Source organism: Oryza sativa, chromosome 3 (assembly GCF_034140825.1).
Source record: "Oryza sativa Japonica Group chromosome 3, ASM3414082v1".
Classification (NCBI taxonomy): Eukaryota; Viridiplantae; Streptophyta; class Magnoliopsida; order Poales; family Poaceae; genus Oryza; species Oryza sativa.
In genome coordinates, this window is record NC_089037.1 from 24,069,216 (window position 1) to 24,088,590 (window position 19,375).

General features: G+C 44.0%; 1 non-coding gene and 1 pseudogene across 1 annotated transcript; both read left to right on the forward strand.

The window, feature by feature from the left end:
- The first annotated feature begins 5,056 nt into the window (after positions 1 to 5,056).
- Positions 5,057 to 8,167, forward strand: LOC136355663 (protein FAR1-RELATED SEQUENCE 5-like; annotated as a pseudogene).
- Positions 8,168 to 11,348: 3,181 nt separating this feature from the next.
- LOC9269891 (uncharacterized) lies at positions 11,349 to 13,008 on the forward strand. Its single transcript, XR_010740215.1, has 3 exons — positions 11,349 to 12,334; positions 12,440 to 12,618; positions 12,692 to 13,008. It is a non-coding gene; the product is annotated as an uncharacterized protein (transcript).
- The last annotated feature ends 6,367 nt before the right edge of the window (positions 13,009 to 19,375 follow it).

A 19,375-nucleotide genomic window follows, 5' to 3' on the forward strand; every position in this document is an offset into this window, starting at 1 on the left:
TCGAGCTCCCTGGTTCGGCCGAACCAGGGGTTCGGCCGAACCAGGGGTTCGGCCGAACCCTTCTCGGCCCCAATCGGCCCCCGTTCAGCAGCGCGATCCCTCTCCCCTTGCCATGTTACAAGAACAAAAATCCAGGGGGATTCGCCTGCACAACGGCCGACTACGGGAGAGCTCGGCTTGTTAAAGGCACGATGCCTTTTCCAAGATGACGGGAAGGCCGCACCGCCTCCCGCCGAGCGCTTTGTGGGCACCCTCTTCACCAAGGCAGGGGATGAGGTGCTCCACAAGTACACCACACCCACCGCTACTCCATCCACCCCAAAGGGGGAGCGTTTCCGCATTCAGGGAGTACGAACTCCCGGCGGTGGGTATGGTAAGGGTTTACTCCGGCCTTTAATGGCATCGGAGAAGGAGGGGGCAGCGGAGTCCCGTAGCCCTCCACCTATCAAGGTGAAGCTTCATTTGACGCCCCCTCCAATTGTGAGGGCTCCTGGCCAATTCCAAGAGGATGAGGTGAAATCGCCGGAGCCCTCAATCCACAAGCTCGCCGCTCAAGTGAAGAAACTCTGCAAGGAGAACATAGAGCTTAGGGATCGCAATGCGGAGCTAGGGGTAGAACTCGCTAAAATTAGAAATAATTTTGATACCCGTAGTCGCGGTTTGTGCGCTAAGATCAAGCGTGCATTCATAGTGATGGAAAAGGAAAATAAGTATTATGCTAATTAGATGTTTCCTTTCCCATGAATAAAATAGCAGTAGGTGCTTGGTTTTATTTTTCCAATCATGTAAGCACTTGCTACAAATAATGTGGCTCATTGGTGTTAACCCCAATGTTTGCCAAGGTTTTTTTTTGTTTTATATTTAATAAAGTTTAGGTTTTTAATAAGTGTGGGGGAGATATCCCAGCTTCTGACGTGTATACACTGAAAATTGCTGAATATCTGAACACCTGGAAGGCATTGAACTCTACAGAAAATTGCAAAGGTATTGGGCACCATAGTGGTTCGGCTGAACCACCAGGTTCGGCCGAACTAGTGTTGGCCCCAATACCTCCTAGTTTTCACAGGTAAGCAGGTGAGCATGTCTTGTATCTGTATATCTCCACCATGGTATAGTACTAGAGCTGAAAATTGAGAAACAATTGGTTCAAGCATAAGTAAGAGATAAAATTTCCAACTAATGAAATTCTTCATGTGATTGATCTTGTATATTCATTATTCTCAGCTGAACTTTGCTTGTGAACAACCATCCATGTTTTGGGAACCTTATACATCTAAGTAATTGCTTTATGTGAGATGATTAAGATGAAAGGAATCCTTGCAACATGGTTATGACTCTTGGGAATTTATTTTCAAAAATAAAATTATTTTAAGAAGGCTCAATCCTCCAATTGACTTTACCTTATACCTACCAAGGCCATATGCAAGTACATTAATGATCAACCTTATCATGCATATGACTGCTTGACATTATATTGAGCTTTGTCAAAATTGTGTGACTTGTGTTAAATATCTTTCATACTCTCATGATCAAGGGGTCACTATCATTTCCACTTTCCAGTTCCACATATAAAAAAAATTGGCTAAGCTTCTACACTGGAAGTTGGCTTTCCACAAAAATATCCATTCAAATAAACTCCTACATTGGACTATGCTTTCTTCTCCTGGAAAAGTTCTTGGCAAAAAAAGAATGACAAAAGGGGGAAAGGCATGGCTATGAAAAAAAAGAGAAAAGAAAAAAAAGAAGGAAATAAAATTTGCTCTCAAAACATTGAGCAAAGAAAATATAGCCATGCCCCCTCCACAATCATGCCAAGAAAACCAATTTGGAGAGAAAGTATAGGAAAAAGGAGAATCATTTCTTTATTCCATCATTCCACAACATATTTCACTTTTCCATTTTCAACCACAAATAAAGATCCTTGATCTAGGAGTATGATTGATGATCTTCTTGAGTCCATATTTTTGGCTTTGCAATATATATGATGCAAGTATGTCACCAGTTTATCCCTACCAAGCTCCACATATCAGCCTTAGAATAGGGGTAAATTCTGGCACACTTTGCCTTGGTGAGGATCCAAAAGAAAATATACATCTTTGAGAGACAAGAGAGAAAAGTCAATATAAGGAAAAGAGCTAGTTTGCGAAAATTCATAAAAATCCCATGAGTATGGCAGAGAAGCAAGAAGGACTGGAATCAAGATTGTTCCATTTATCAATTACTCAAGATGGTAAGATAGCCATTGATATAGTTCACAAGTGCAGGTATGGGTGTGAATGATTTATATGCTTAATTCATATCATGAAGAAATTCATTCTACACTAACCTTTACTCAGGGACGAGCAAAGGGCTAAGTGTGGGGGTTTTGTTGGTGGCTATTAAATGCCGATTCTATACCGCCAACATTTGCATAAAGTACAGATAATAAAGCATCCAACATAGAGATAGGTGCTTAATCTCACATATTCCATAAGTGTTGGTGTATATTTTTATGCAGAAGATAAACCCTGAAGTTGGAAGGAAAATCAGACTAAAGTGAGGAGAATTATGTATCCATACAAAGAGGGGTCATGAACTTCATCGAAACATCAGTAAATCAACCCAAAACTCCAAGAAATGGATAGAGGAAGGTCCAGGGAGTCCACCGACCAAAGGCCAGGCCAGGAAGGCCTAGCCCAGGTTCGGCCGAACCCCCTGGTTCAGCCGAACCCTGGTGATCGCCGTTGATCCCAGGTTTTGGCATGGACATCCCAGATCACTCCCTGATGGCGGTTGCGGGGCAGTTCGGACATTTCCCCATCTCACAACCGTCATAACTGCCCTATAAAAGGACCTCACTTCATTCACTCTCACACACACTTCCAAGCTTGAGCTGAATTATAAGAGGCTCTATTGTACTATATTGTATACTAGAATAGGAAGAGAGTAAAGTAGAAGGAGTCGGAAGAATTCTGGAGTTGTCGGTAATCTTCTCCTATTTCTTTTATTCTGTTTATTACTCTGAATTCATTATAATATTCTTCTTGAGTAATTTAGATTTATCTTGTGAGAATTATCTCTTGGTTAGTTCCTAAATAGCATACAGGATTATTGTTCACTATAATCAACTAAAATATAGTGATTGCTTTGGTGAGTTATAAACACTAAAGTAGATAGTAATTGCTTAGACGTTTTGTTTAGGTAATTGTTATCCAGTAATTGCTGCGTATCCCACAGTACGTTGAGGTGGGTGTAGAGGTGGTGACAGCCCTCGAGATCACTGAAGTCCTCCCTGTCCGGGTACGTAGTAGAGCGACATCTGGGAACAGCGGGTTGCCAGTGCCTGAAGTATTGCGTTAGGATTAAAATTAAGCTTTCCCTAGACACCATTTCTCACTAGTAAATCCTCTCTATCCTAGCCTATCAATTGCTTGGTGTCCTTGGATGAACCGGAGGAAGTCTGATCACACACGTTCCCTTGGATTCGATACCCTTGGAATACTCCATAGGGGAAGTGCTACATCGGTATATCCGTGCGCTTGCGGATTTTATCTGTAACCTTATTAATTACCAACAATCCCCCCTCCTGACCGATGATATGATGGGATTAAAAAAGGGTTACAAAATCATACGTGTTATTACTCATACGTATGCACGGGTCTAAAGCTAAAAAAACAACTCAATAAGCACAACCCACCCAATAAATCACGCAGTAATATAACGCGGCTACCGTACATAAGTAAATATTTAACTCTAATTGCCATCATAGCATCATCTATAATATATCTTTATTCAAATCTACACCTCGAAGGTCTCATGTCACATGGTTTAACTACAATGTAGTTAATTTATAACTTGTTACATTGTAGCAACGTCCAATATCGCCACATTGTTTGTTACAGAACATTTCATTCGGTACCAAAAAAAAAATAAACGGGCTGAGCATTAATCGGACAAGCCGTTATCACACAATTAACCCCACGATCCGTTTTTTTTTAAAAAAAAAACCCAAAAAACTGGGCGTGCAACACATGTAGATCCATCATTATCGCCAGTGCTTACGTCCAAGGCGTAACTCCACACAGAAAGCAAAAAAAAAAAAGAATCAGCAACCAAGCTAGCTTCAAGTTAGTGGGGGCTCTCGGAGCACATCCTTCCAGTCACTCCTTCATCTTCCTTGGCTGCTCATGGCATCGCCGGAGATCACTAGCTCCACGTCGTTTTGTCCGCCACTCACTCCTCGCTCATCAATGGGTTGCCCTCCGGCGAGCTCTCCACACCAACAATGTACCCCAACGCGCCAAGCAGGAGATGCTCCCTCTCAATGGATGCCGCCATGCTTGGATGATAACGACATTGCAACCCCCACGCCGAATAGGGTCTACAACCATGTAAGTTCCACTCCTTCAATCCCACTGTGTTCTATGGTGAATATTATCGACGTCTAGTTTGCGATAGTGATGCACCAAAAGCACATTATTTCGAGCCACGATTATTTTTTTTCGTTGCTATCGCCGTGTGACGATACTAACTACTCCCACTAAAAATATACCATTTTTTATATTTTATATATGGTTTGCCAATATTTCATGAATCACATTCACCGATTGATTCTTTTAACGACAAGCAATTCTCATTGCATTCAATAGTTAAAAACTAACTCAACTCCCATTCCTAGAACAACTAGGTTCAACAAACATCTATGCACGATAACTTCGATCTATAAGTAATTTTATATCTCTAAACCTGACACTCTTGCTACGTAATTTTGGATGTTTTATATCACTACCTTCATGAATACGAAAGTTATTTTTAAACTATCACAATGATCCCGAACGCACGTCTCTGTTTTATTAACCGAATTAATCCCATACCTAAGGAATACACTAGCAACTGGATACAAGCCATTTTTTAACTGGCAATCCACGTGCTATACTCAGCAGCCATAATAATTTTAGAAATGGTATCTAAACTTTCATAATGTTTCCAGTATTTCATCGATAATTTATTAACAAAACTTATCTTTGCTATATAACAGGGTCCTAGCGTGCCACCGCATATGGTGCCCACCGAAGGCATGGCTTTCCCTACATACGACAACGCATACAACTTCTACCAGAGGTATGCATGTCACGCTGGATTTGACATCAAGAAGAGCCGTACGCACAAAGCGTTTCGCGAGGTGTGTTGTACGAGGGAGGGCAAGCACGTGTCGAAGGTCACCGATGGTGATAGACAACGGAGGAGACCGTCCAAGAAAATGGGGTGCAAGGCTTTTATGAAGCTGAGGCACAACTACGACGGTGGTGCGCTCTCATCGGTGGTGTATGATGTGGTCGAGCTACAGCACAACCACCCTCTAACGCCATCCCCTTCGGCGGTAAAGCACATGCGTGCACATAAGAACCGCGACGACACAGTTATGCAATTTGTGGACACTATGCAAGAAAGTCACGTGCCGCAAAGTTGTATCATGGGCGTTCTATCTGATCTCCATGGAGGCCAAGACAATATCCCTTTCACTTCACGCGACGTTGAGAACAGGTGATTTTTTTAAATTATTCCGTTTCTTGGCTTTGTGATGTTGCTTTCATGAAAGTTTCTTTTCGTGCTTTCTTGCACGAAGACACAAATGTGGATTGTAATTAGGACGTTCCCATCTGACCGATGCAGGAAAGTAGCCAATGTCCGAAAGGAAAATGCGAATGACATCAACAAGTTGTTGGAGTTTTTCAACGAGTGCACGTTGCAAAACCCTAAGTTCTACTGGGACGCCCAGCTTGATGAAAATGGTGTCATTAAGAACTTGTTTTGGAGTCATGCTAGCAGCCAGGTTGAATTTGCTGACTTTGGAGATGCGGTAACGTTTGACACCACATACAAAACTAATATTTACGAAATGCCACTTGCAATGTTTGTTGGTGCAAACCACCATATGCAGAGCACACTCTTCGGATGTGCCTTGCTCAGAGACGAAAAGGTGCAGTCATTTGAGTGGTTATTCAACACCTTCAACAAGTACATGGCTAATTTCCCGGCTCCGCGCTGCATCCTAACAGGCAAGTCTATCTACAAAAAACTCCCTATTGTCATCCACCATTAATTTTTTCCGTGTCTCCAATTTATCTACACTTCCTGTACGATTGTTTTACTGCCATTTACATCATTTTTTTTTCAGATCAAGATCCTGCTATGGCAGTCGCTGTCGGGCGGTGCTTCCCTGGGATAATACACTGACTCTGTAGGTGGCATATCCTCAACCGCCACTCTGACCCATTGAACACCATTTTTGCACGGGACGCTCAAATTGAACCAGACATGATGTTGTGCATCAATCAAACCTACACGCCTTATGAGTTTGAAACATCATGGGATCAATTCATAAAGAGTTATGATTTGGAGGGCTGTCCCATCATGAAAGCTTTATATGATATCAGGGAAAAGTGGGTGCCTGCGTTCTTCAAGAAGGAATACTGCAGGAGGATGACGTCGACGCAGCGGAGCGAGAGCATGAACAAGTTGGTGAAGCACAAGTTTGCTGACCACCAAACCGCGCTGCACCGTTTTGCTCGGAGAATGTTGGAGGTTATAACTGACAGGAAGGAGAAGGAGGCTGCCGAGACAAGAGCATGCTCGGTTAGTGATATTTTTACTGGGGGAAACGGTCTGACATCACTCCTATAATTCTACTAAATTTTAACTCACACCAACTAATTATATTTCTTTTTGTACATGGAAAGCCAATGTTGGCTGTACGGTGGCCATCTGTTATACAGATGTCGAGACTTTACACCAGGGCGGCTTTCAGATTGTTCGAGGAGGTGCTTCAGGACAGCACTGACTTCAGGATCACACAAGACGACAATTTCCGCAACGGGTGGGTAGTTGTCGACGTTCGATGTCGCAATTTCGGTATTTGCATAGTATGGGCATCGTTGGTACAAGGATATATGCGAGACTAAGGTAAAACAGATAGGGACGAGGATTTTTATACAGGTTCGGGCCCCTGAATTGTCAGGTAATAGCCCTACATACTGTTGGCCGAAGCAGGTCGTTGCTCTTATTCATCATAATCACACCAGTACAATATTTGGGGTAGCCTATCTAACTGTTGTCAACTTAGCAGACTGAAGTATCATCACGTAGTCGACAACAGGGTAGTCTTCCTCCTCGAATCCATGCCCGGCGAGATCAAAGACAGCGCTAGATTCCTCTCTTTGGTTCCGCAGGTACCATATGGGGTTTTCCTAGGCTTATCTCTGAAATCGATATCCGGCGTCTTGTCTTGGCATATGTTGGCTTGTATGTTGATCTTGTTTATTGATCTATTGTTCCGTGTCCCCTCTCCTCCTAGGGGGCCTTGTATTTATACCCCTAGGTGTCCCCTTGTCCAAGTAGAACTAGGGAAACCAATATGGATACAATCCGAGTAGTCCTTATCGTTTCCATGTAGAACTCTAGTCATCCTTCCTTATGCGGAACTCCTCCTATATCCGAAGGTTGTTTCCGTATAAGACATGGTATGTGGTGGGTCCTGCCGAGATTTAGTCAACTACTGCTAGGTATGTGGTATCCATAACCCTGACAGCAGTGTCACACACCAAACATTCCGAAAAACACAACTAGTGTCAGAAGCAATTCAAGGTTATTGCAGATGTCGATGAAGGGGTATTTACATGCAAGTGCAAACAGTGGGAGCATACAGGTATTTTTATAGTATAAACTCGATATCGATGTTTTATGTACGTTTAACATTTTCAGCATTCCGTTATCACACATCGCAATACTTTGGTTTAAATGCTCTCTCCTTTTTTTGGATGTAATTTAGGCATGTTCTGCACACACATGCTCCGGGCATTTGTTCATGTACAAGTTGAGAAGATACCCGCTGTCTACATCCTAAAGAGGTACACAATGAAAGCGAAGAGCAACGTGCCCTTTGATAGGCGGGATCGAGAGACAACTAGACCAGATGGGGTTCAAGAAAGTTACAGGACAAATATGATGATGATTGAAGCGTTTGGAGTTGCTAGGGCGGCGTGCAAATTGAAGGTAGCGTTTGACAGGGCTATGGCTGTTCTGAAGGGATTGCGTAGTCAAGTAGAGGAGATACCGCGTGACTCTACTGCGACTGTTGACACCAATACGCAAGATGGCATTGCTGGACGAGTTCAAAACGCCGAAATAAGCAGGGAGCCCCCCTCCCCCCCCCCCAAAGTCAAGAATAAAAGGAAGGACCCATGACCCGGATGAGGAAGTTCAACTTGGAGCCAAGGGCAAAAAGTTGTGCACACGGGAATGTGGGTGGTGCCATCTGAGGGATGGGCATTACGCAAATACATGCCCGACAAACCCAGCAAATTTCGACAAGGTGATGAAGGCTGCTAATAGGGGTAAGGGAAAGAGGGGCAGGCCACGCGGATCCGGCAGGGGTAGAGGACGTGGTACCAATGTTGGATGCAAAGTTAGTACTGCAGTCCCTAGAACAACAAGGAGATCAAGCAGGAAGGGTCCATCACTGCGAAGATGTTTAGACGACGAGTGAGCTGAAGATGCAGCTGAATCTGCTGGGTATACAGATGACGATCAAACAAATGCAGACGATGATTTCGGGAGTTATGAAAACGGTTCCGCACGATTACAGTATAGACACTCCAATTTTATATAACACAGTCTATATGATACTTGTCTTTTTTTTTCATCTATGAATCTGTATTTTAAATTCAACAGTGACTAGTTCCATCCTTATTTAATTATATCCATTCTCACTATCCATCGTCGTATGTTCAGTTTGATCAATGTGGTTCTAGAAACTAAAATTAAAAACCCATAGCGTCTTTGCGCACGAGCGACACCAAAACCGAAGTTATTTTTCAACTTACATACTTGATCAAATCACTCGAGTTCATCCAATAAGAGAACAAGTTAAATTTTAACTCCTTTCAGATTTTTTCAATACCATGTTGAACACACACTCATATATGGACTATGTGAGTTAAAGTATAACTGGCGTACCACGACTGACCATATGTGATATTTCTAACTCACCCACTGAATCAACTCAGCCAAACCAACAAACATATCATGACTAAACGATTCATTCTTTATTATCTTTTAAAAAGCGGCAGACATAACACCAACATCTAAAAACTTTAACCCTTTTGGACTATGGGTAATGTATTCATAAAAACATATGGTCTATCATATGTAATGGTTTGTGGCAAAAATTAAATAGACATATCAAAACTAATCACGTTTATGGCGCTTGAACCGGGTTACTGGTGACTGAGCATCTCTTGGCGGGGTCTGGTCATATCGAAAGTTGTAAATGTCCTCTTGTATAATATCAAGGTCACCGCCGTCGTCGATGAAAGCTGGGTGCAGAATAATCTTGTTGTTGGGGTCTTCCGGCGGATTTAGATCGTCAACGTCAGAAGGGGGGGAAGGGCATAGGGTAGACATGTACCCCAAGTCCTCCGCGTAGATCATGCCATCATCTTCCATCGATGGCGACAGCGGGTAAGGGGGTGGCGACAGTGGAGGAGGGCTTGTCACCCCAAACTCTTCGGGGAGATCACTCTCATGCTCATCCTGTTGCAGCGTGGCATCGGTGGTGGGGTTGTGAGTGGGATCGACAAAATGTGTCTTTGTGGATTCGGTCTCTTGTTTATCACCCATGGTTGAGTTGGCTGCGTAATACAAATGATGAGCCGGGCAGTTTATATTGGGGAAACTGACAGGATGGTTGATTCCCACATATCAGGGCAAACAATCTCAGCGATTTTGTAGCGATTCTTGTTTGCATGCATGCGCGATATATCTGGAGTAATGTGCGCATGGATAAACAACCATAATGCCACCACAGCATAGCGACGTAAAGTTATTAAATAACTATATTTAAATCATGTCGTGTAAAGTTATTAAATAACAATATGTAAATCATGTCGTGTAAAAAAATCCTCTGATACGTCTTTCAGCATCTATAGGCTCATTCCAGTTATTTTTTAACTTTGCCAACGTTTACTTAAATTCTCCCCATGGCCCTATAGTACTCCCGAAACAAAGACAAATTTTTAACTCCTTACATGCGACATCGAAAGGCAAAACAATTATCTCAATCAGTTAAACTATAACTTCTCACACACGGAACGTCTTCATCACCGATCGGTCTATGCAAGTTAATTTTAAACTATTTGACCTCATATGCACAATCAACCACCACCGATTTTAACATAAACATGACTCTGTCGTACGGGTGGACCACGGTAAAAATTTAACTTGTTATCTGCAACATCTTAACTCATCACCAATATTTAAAACAGTTAAATTTTTACTATCACATTCGCTCTCCCTTTGACATGCGAACTGCAGGTATCGTTTGCGCCACAATTTCCGTCAGTTAATTTTTAACTCTCTAATAGGTTGGTTTGGTTTTGGTGGGCTGACATTCCTCATTTGTGTGTGGCGCCATTTAAACCGTGGCGCGAAGCGCATGTGAGCGCCACTGTGTATATATATATATATGTGTGTCTATATATAGACATACTATACCGCATCCTAATAACTAAAACACTCCCCCTCACACTAGGGATGAAAACGGAGCGGATAGTTTCCGTCCGCTCCGGACAAAAACGGATACGGATAACTTTCGGATCGGATAATTCTCGGATAGTTCGGATACAGATACGAATACGGATATTTTCTCCCGGATACAAATACGAATATGGTACCAGGGTTTCCGTCGGATACGGATAATAATTCGGATATCCGGTGAACAGTGCTATTCGGATATCCGCAGGACCCATGAGACATACCCCATTTCTTTTTAACTCTATAACCTTCAATATACCTTTATAGATTTTAATAGTAGTTTATCTCTAACACTAGTCCATACTATTAATATTATTTAAATTTTAAAAAATATTTATAAATTATACCTCATTTTATATAAAATGAGCTAATTATATATGTTGATATTTGTTTCTATTAGAAGTTGAGTTGGTTTTCGTGTTCCGAGAAAAATTTATTTCCGTATTCGTGTCCGATCATATTCGATTCTTATTCGTATTCGAGATAATCCGTATTTGTTTTCGTATTCGAGCTATCCGTATTCGTTTTCGTATCCGGTAAAAAAATATGAAAACGAATATGGTATAAACATTATCCGTCCATATCCGCTCCGTTTTCATCCCTACCTCACACCTCACCCCCAACCCCCTTCCCACCCACCCACCCTACCCCCACCCCCCAGCCAGCCCCCCCCCCCCCCCCACCTTCCCGCGGCACCCCTCCCTGCGCCCCCTCCTCCGAGTAAATTGTTTACTACTCAACATCAGCATATATATATACTTATGTTGCTCTCACACGTCGAAACCAACCACGTCACCATCCCATTTTTTCGGATCTGAGAGAGGCAGTTGCAGCGACGGTCGACGGCAGCGGTGGGCGACGGCGCGGCTGCGGGCCACGGGGCGGCTGCGGGCGACAGCGCGGCGGCGGTTCCGGCAACTACGAACGGCGCGGCAGCGGGCGACGGGCTCGGCGGGGCTGTCCCTCGCCCGGATCCGGCGAGGGCGGTCGTCCTCCGCTGGATCCAGCGGCGGTGGCCGCCCCACACCCGGATCCGGCGGTCGACAGGGGCAGCGGGCGACGGGGCGGCTGGCGGCGGCGGTTTGGGGATGAGGAGGAGCGGCGAGGAGGAGGAGCAGCGGCGTGACGGATCCGGCGATCGCTCCGCGTGGACTGCGGCGGCGGCGGATCGGGGATGAGGAGGAGCAGCGACGAGGAGCAGCAGCGTGGTTCGGGGATGAGGAGGAGCGGTGACGAGGAGGAGCAGCGGTGGTGGAGGATGAGGGAGGCGAGGGAGAAGAGGCTTCGTGCTCCTCCTCGCGTTCGCCCGCATCTGGCTCCTCCCTAGGGTCGGAGCACTGCAGCGGAGGTGGAGGATGGAGGAGGATCAGGGACGCGGCGATGGTTTGTTCCCTCTTCACTTATGCTTAGTCCCCTGCTCTGCCGATGGTGGTGGAGGTCCTGGATAGGGCGGATATGACGGAATCGACAGCGGCGGAGAGGAGGCCACATCCCGGCGTCCGGTTCACCTCCTCCATGCGGTGGCTGGTGCAATCCGAGCCATCGAGGTGGGCGACGATGCCATCAAAGGGGTGGGAAGACTGGTCGTTGCCGGCTCCATATCCACACCAGTGATGCGGCGGACCAGATCCAGGTGCTTCTTGCTTCTTTTCCCCACGAAGAGAGACAAAGAGGGAGAAGAAAGGGATGCCAGTGATGCTGCAATGCAACGTCTCCTCTGTGCGCCTGGCATCAACCCCATCGATCTGATCATCTTCTTTCTCCTGTTCGTCTTCGTTTTCTTTCCTTCTTTTCTCTGACACGCCCATTGATTTTGCAAAGATTTCACTGTGGTGATGCCTGCTGAGTACTGTTCTCATAATGCATTCAGACGGTTGGTGGTGCTCCCCTCCAACCGAGTGACCGTCAGCAGGAGAGGGCGGTGGCATCCTGCGGTGGCTGGAGCGACGACTGGTGCTGCTCCACTCCCCCAAGTTGAGACCTATTGGAGGAGCAGGCGGCAGCTTCCGGCGGTGGCCAGGCGTAGGCATTTGATCAGAGATTCATAATGTACACAACAGTGCATCAGATCTTTGTTGGGATACATACATCTGTTTTGCATTCCGTTTTCATTGATTTGCAGGTTTCCTGATCAGAGCAGTAGAACACCACCTGCAACATGCACATACTCTGGTGTTTCTCTGCATTGGCTATTTTTGCCAACAAGATCATCAACACCCCACCCTCCAGGTACAAATATGACCCTTCACATGCTTTGATCTCTCTGGGTGCCTGCGGTATGTTTTTCACATGCATCCAAATATGTTGGTAACTAGGATTTATTTTTGGGGATTTTTTTCCTCCTGAATAGAGCAGAGCAGCTCGACTGCCTCTTGTATTGTTTTCATTAGTCTTCTGAGAACATTTAGTTGATATGCTAGCAGTTTCTGAAATTTTCTACCTGATAAGTTTCTGAAATTTTGTAGTAGTAGTTGATATCTTATTAGCTTCTGAAATTTCGTAGTTCAGCACAACACCTAGCTGATAGGCTAAACAGTCCTCTGAATTTTTTTAAGAATACTTCTTTGAATGGCTGAAAGATGGATGGAGAATCTTCATTGAGAGAGATGTTTTTCAGAGCTCTGAATGTCATTTTGTCCAAGTGAAGCCATTTTAAAATTTTCATTTTGGTTGGCTGGACAGTTTGATACTCTGTTGGCATCGAAGCTCTGAAATATTGTGAAAGTTGTGGGGTTTGGTGAGGTCGAAGGATAACAGCTTTGGTGTAATTTACAAGCGCATACAAAAAACTTACTAACAACTGCATTAAGGCTGCGTTCTTTCAGGGGAGATAGGGGGGATTGTCCCTCGTTTTCCGCGCGCACGCTTTTCAAACTACTATACGTTGCGTTTTTCGCAAAAATTTTCTATAGGAAAGTTGCTTTAAAAAATCATATTAATCCATTTTTTAAGTTTAAAATAGTTAATACTCAATTAATCATGTGCTAATGGCTCACCTCGTTTTGCATATCTTCCCAATCTTCTCTATTTCCTTCTCCTCAAACACAGCCTAAGTTCACAGGTATATTAACATATTGTGTGCATGGAACCATCCACTGAAAATATAGTGCCAGATATTGCTGGGAAGCAGTGCAACCAGTCCATAGATTAGCTGCACTTGCTGATCAGGATTATGAAGCCTAACCCTGCTGCTTGCAAGAATGATTTCAAGTGGAATCTCTTTATCCAGTTTAGAAATCAGAATTGAAGAGGTGCTTAAATTCATGCTGGAGATGACAAATGCGTAATTTTTCTATCCATCAACACGGCTTGCCCCTCTGCTCGCCGCTGGGGAAGATTGATGCACCGACGAAGTGGCCTCTGCCGACTGCTCCCTCAACACCAGATCCAACACGTACCAAGCAGTCACGCCGACACATTGTGGATTTAGCTTCATGTTTCCTTCTCTTTTTTTTTTTTGCCTGTGGATGTGTAATTTTTTTTACCCATACAGTGACATGTTGATCATTTACTCCTAATTTGGTGAAAATGTTGATCGTTTACTCCTAATTTGGTTTCTCCTGAGTGATCCAGTGAAAAATATACCTGACTAAAAGTAAAAGTATTACTTCACGTGAAAAATACACTTGAGTAAAAGTATTACTACGTTATGTGGCAGTATGGTTAAAATGTAAATTTTGTGCCATTTGAGTTTAGTCGAAGAGTAAATCTATTACTACATTTGCAACTCTACCTGATTATACAGAAGTAATCTATTTACTAAGAGAAGATGCCTCTACAATCTGTGTAAGAAGAATGAGCAGTACCATTTATAGAACCAGTAGTAATTTTTTTACTAAGAGAAGATGCCTGTGTAATATGTGCAAGAAGAAGAACGAGCAGTACCCTATATAGAACCAGTAGTAATTTTTTTACTGATATGATATTTTTGGGGTACTTCATTGTAAAGGGAAAAGCATTGTCTACCATAAACCCAATTAGTAAATTTGTTACTCAAGGAAACATTGTATGTGTGGGAAAAAAAACTAAAAAAAAGAAAAAAGAGGAAACGAACGGTAGTTACTGTGTGCGGGCGAAAAAAAGAAAACAGGTGGGGGTGTGTGCGGGAAAAAAAAAGAAAACAGGGTGAGGGTGTGTGTGCGGGCGAAAAAAAGAAAACAGGTGGGGGTGTGTGTGGGAAAAAAAAAGAAAACAGGGTGAGGGTGAGGGTGAGGTGGTTGGGTGTGGGTTGGGGGGGGGGGGGAGGGTGGGTTGTGAGGGGAGCGTTTTAACTATTACGTATCCTGGGTGAATAACAGTTCTATACCCCCTCCTCCTCAAGAGCCCAACACGCCTCCCCCTTCTTTTGTTGGGCTCAAAACCCACCTCCCACCCCAGTTAAAGCGTGGTCAAAGGACGGTCAAATCGCTGCCTGTTGATGGTCATTATTGATCAGTTTCGACTCTCAATATTACTAAAATAAAGGAAAACTAGTGATACTTGCAATGCATATATCTGTTAGAACAATAATATTCCACTAGTATTAGGTCTACTAACATTTTTGCAGAGAATGACAATAAAGTGGAGGAGAATCGACATCAACATAGACGATAAATCAATCGGACGATGTTGAGAGTTAGACTTATGCATGAATGGGCCAAGAACTCAGAATTGACACGACATACTGGGCCAAATTTCACAAGTCTACGGAGGAGAACAACAGAGGAGGCCACCTGCCGAATATGGGCCAGGTTGGGCCGGCCCCTGGTTCGGCCGAACCTCCCCCGGTGCCGTTGGATCCAGGTTTTGGCTGGAAGGCGTGGATCACTCCCCAATGAAGGTTGGAGGGCAATTCCGACCATTCCAACTGCCACAACCGTCATTGGCAGCCTATTTAAGGAGCTGCTCTCCTCACTTCACTCATACACCTCAAGCAATAGCTCTCTCATTTCTCTCAAGTTTAGTTTAGTAGTATCTAGCTGGTGGAATAGGAATAGAGTAGAAATCAGGAGTCCGGAAGCCTTCGGAAGAGTTCGGGTATAGCTCTAGCAGATTTCCTTTCCTCTTTTGTAAGCTTTGTACTTTTATTAGAATACTCTTCTAAATACATTTATGGTATTGAAATACTTTTCAAGTATATGAATACCTACTTTACATTATGTTCATGTTATACTGAATATACGGCTAGCTTATCTGGGAGATCCTTTGGTGCGGGTATAATGTTTGCTTATGCAATTACTCTATGTCATGACGATGATATTAGAGTAGTATCTGGTAGTTTAGGCGTGGTGTCTAGATTACAGGATATCATTATTTGGGGTTATATATTACGGATGAGAGGTGGGCCGCTGATGGTGACAGCTCAGTACGGGTATTCCTTCGCGCCGGTATATAATCCTAAGTTAATTCCCTGGGAGGGTATTACTCCGTATTTAGCCCCGGTTGTATGGTCATGACGGGCTGTCGTAAGGAACTCGGCAGTCAGGGGTGGCTTCTCGAAGTACTAGGCGGGCATCGGATAGAGGGTATTAGCTAGTATATTAGTTAACTAGAATGTATGTATACTATTAGAAGTATAGGAATAGATTTTCTTTCTCTTTTCTCTCCACTTAGCTTAGATGATATATTATGAGAATGAGTAGTTAATGCTTGTGTGTCACTCTACCCTTGGATTATCTTAATCCCTGCTTAGAATATGATTATCACAAGTAATATATAAATTATTAGTTGAGTTGTCTCTACATGATCTTCTCACGGGATAAAATAAATACGATACTCTTGGAATACTCTCGGGTGAAATGCTACAATGGTATATCCGTGCGCTTGTGGATGAACTCTGTAACCATAATATACCAGAAGTATTTCTGCGCCATTGTTGAGAATTATATTTCTAGTAATGTCGTTAAGAAATACCAACACTGCCACGTCGGTCAACCCATGTGCTAACTTCCTCCCACGTTCACCTATTTGTTGTCCTCGTCTCGTATGAACGGTGCAGTAACAGGACAACCACTGTTGGTATTTCTTATGTCCACAAATAAATCCGCAAGCGCACGGAATACCGCTGTAGCACTTCACCTTCGGGTGACCCCAAAAGGATATCGAACTCAGGGAACGTGTGTAATCTACCTAAGGCTAAGACAATCCAAGGACAACAACTATAGGTAGGCTAGGCAGGCTAGAGAGGACTTTCTATGTGTTTTAATTATCTAAGCTAAGCAAAGGTAATTTCCTATCTGTTGCTAAGGGCACCGACCCCTGCTGGTCTGCCAGCGTGGTTCCGGCTATAGCTCTATGATGTATCCGAACGTGGAGGATTACTAGGATGGGATTCAGGGCTGTCACCACCTGCCGCCTACCTCTGACAAATCCGTGGGATACACAACAAACAAAGGTAATCTCTAACCTAGACACCATGTCTAAGTTATTAATTACTACTCTAATACTTGCGCAGGAACTTCCTTCTCTATCCGGAGTCCTAGTACTAGAGCACTTAGTATAAATACTAAACAACGAACCTGCAAAGATGTAAATCTTACTTAAACAAAGTAATTAAATAACATAAGAAAGGAACACGAATGCTTACTTTATAGAAGTTTCCCCGAACCCGGAGCAGAGTGTACCAACAGCTCCGGTACTCCTCCAGAATTCCTCCTAGGAAGTTACACTCGTCGAGGTAGAAGTCGGATGAGCGCCAAACTTCTAGGCACTCCTCCAGAGCTTCCCCTCACTCTCTACCTTATTCTAATGTACAAAAGATACAATAGAGCCTCTTGTAATTCAGCCCAAAGTTGTGTGTTGGAAATGAGAGTGAGCTCCTCCTTTTATAGGCAGGTATGACGGTTACAGCCTATGCGAAATGACCAAACTACCCCGGAACCGCCATTAGGATGCGATCAGGGCCATCCACGCAAAATTTGACGATCAACGACCACCAAAACGGTTCGGCCGAACTGGAGCTTCGGCCGAACCCGGGACGGCTCCGTTCGGCCCGTTTTTCGTCGTGGACACTAATTTTGAGGCCCTCAGCCCATTGGCATGATAGTTGGGCCCATTTGGAGTTGTTTAATTGACTTATGGGGCCTCCAATCCGTGTAAATGTGTCCTGAATGCGCGGAGGTGCAGTTTGTCGCTTGACGGATGTGTTTTCTTCTCAAAATACCTGCATACACATATTTCACCAACACTAGTGGAAATGATTAGTAATAATGCCTACCACTACGTTGGATACCATGTTTTATTTCATTATACGAAGGTATTGACGGTCAGATATTATGATTTAAGGACCGTCAACAACCACCATGCAGTAACACTAATAAAATATAGTTAAAATATAGTCATGACGGATCTAGTTTTGTAGAGTTCTTTTTTTAAAGCATTACGATGCAAACGGTTCAAAAATATAATAGATGGTGTGAGAGATATCATTGTTTAAAGATGAGAATTCAAAAGATATCACTTGCACTTACATTTACTGGTTCAAAGTGGGTGGTAGGTCATGTACCTGTGTGTTTGGTTGTTACCACATGTTTTGCAGTAACGCTATTAAGAAATTGCAGTAACATGCACTGTTACTGTAAAAATTATAGTTGTTACTGCACACATACAATAACGTCATGATGGAATGGTAGTAACTCACAATAAAAAGTAGTAACAATAATGAAGTCGAAGTCAGGAGGCAACCCAGCAAATGGATCCTCGAGCTCTTCCTCTGGCTCATCGGGCTCGGCTTCAAAACCCGGAGGGGAAGGAGGGATATCGATGTGGTGGTCCTCATTATATCGCGCCTTGAGGTATTTGACGTCGCGAGCCGTTTTCTTCGCCGAATTCCGCAATCGGCGGTTATTTTTTGCCTCCGCGGAGCAAAGACCAAAAAGACTCCACAAAATACGGAATAAGGGAGACGGCTCACAATGAGCCACAGAGGAAGGGCGCTTAGAAGTAGAAGGCGGCTGAGTGGAAGAAGAGGGGATGTCCCTAGCTGCTGAGGAGCCTACCTAGGAAGAGCGGGGGGCCTTGACAAGGCCCAAGTGAAGCTGGGAATGAGACACATCATGATGAAACTGAAGCTGAGTGACAGTCTCGATCATCCACATAATGTGAGGAACATAGACCAACTCCTTCCTGTACTAAATGGAGGCCATGCAGATTTCCTCCCACACAAAGTGATAAACATGAAAGCGATGAGGAGGGGGATCGAACCTGACAAGCACGGTCCTGGAGAGGTGGTTAATGCTGCTAGCATCACCATCCTTAGGCACAAAGGACCGGTGAAACATCCGGTTCAAGTAGGCAAAGTACGGTTTGAGACTGTCGACCTTACCCAACACCACATTAGGATCATTAGGAATGTAAAGAGGGAGTAAATCAGCGTTGGCAGGAATTGGAAGATTATGCAGATCAGGAAGGTTGAGCAAGTCATGCAAATCAAAACCCCAAATCTCAGCCAATCGCGGATAGGAGACAGAAAACCAGGATCCTTGGGTCATCCATTGCATGGCATGATATGGATCAAAGAAAACGGTGGCATAGAATTGAGCGATGACTTCGTTGCACCAATCCTGCTGTAAAGTCATGAAAGAGCGAATTCCCATGCACTCACAATTGGCAATCACAAAGTTGAGCACCGGATCATCATGCGCCTGCAGCTACTCCCAGTTGATCCATTGCATGGGATTGGTGGGATGAGCTTTGGACTTGATCACAGACTCATAAAAGTCTTGTTGAAAGAGAGTCCAAAACCGCGAATCCGTGGCGGTGCGGCGAAGGGGGCGCGGATCCTCATCTCAGCGAGGAGCAACAACTTCAGTCTTCCGCCTCCAATCAT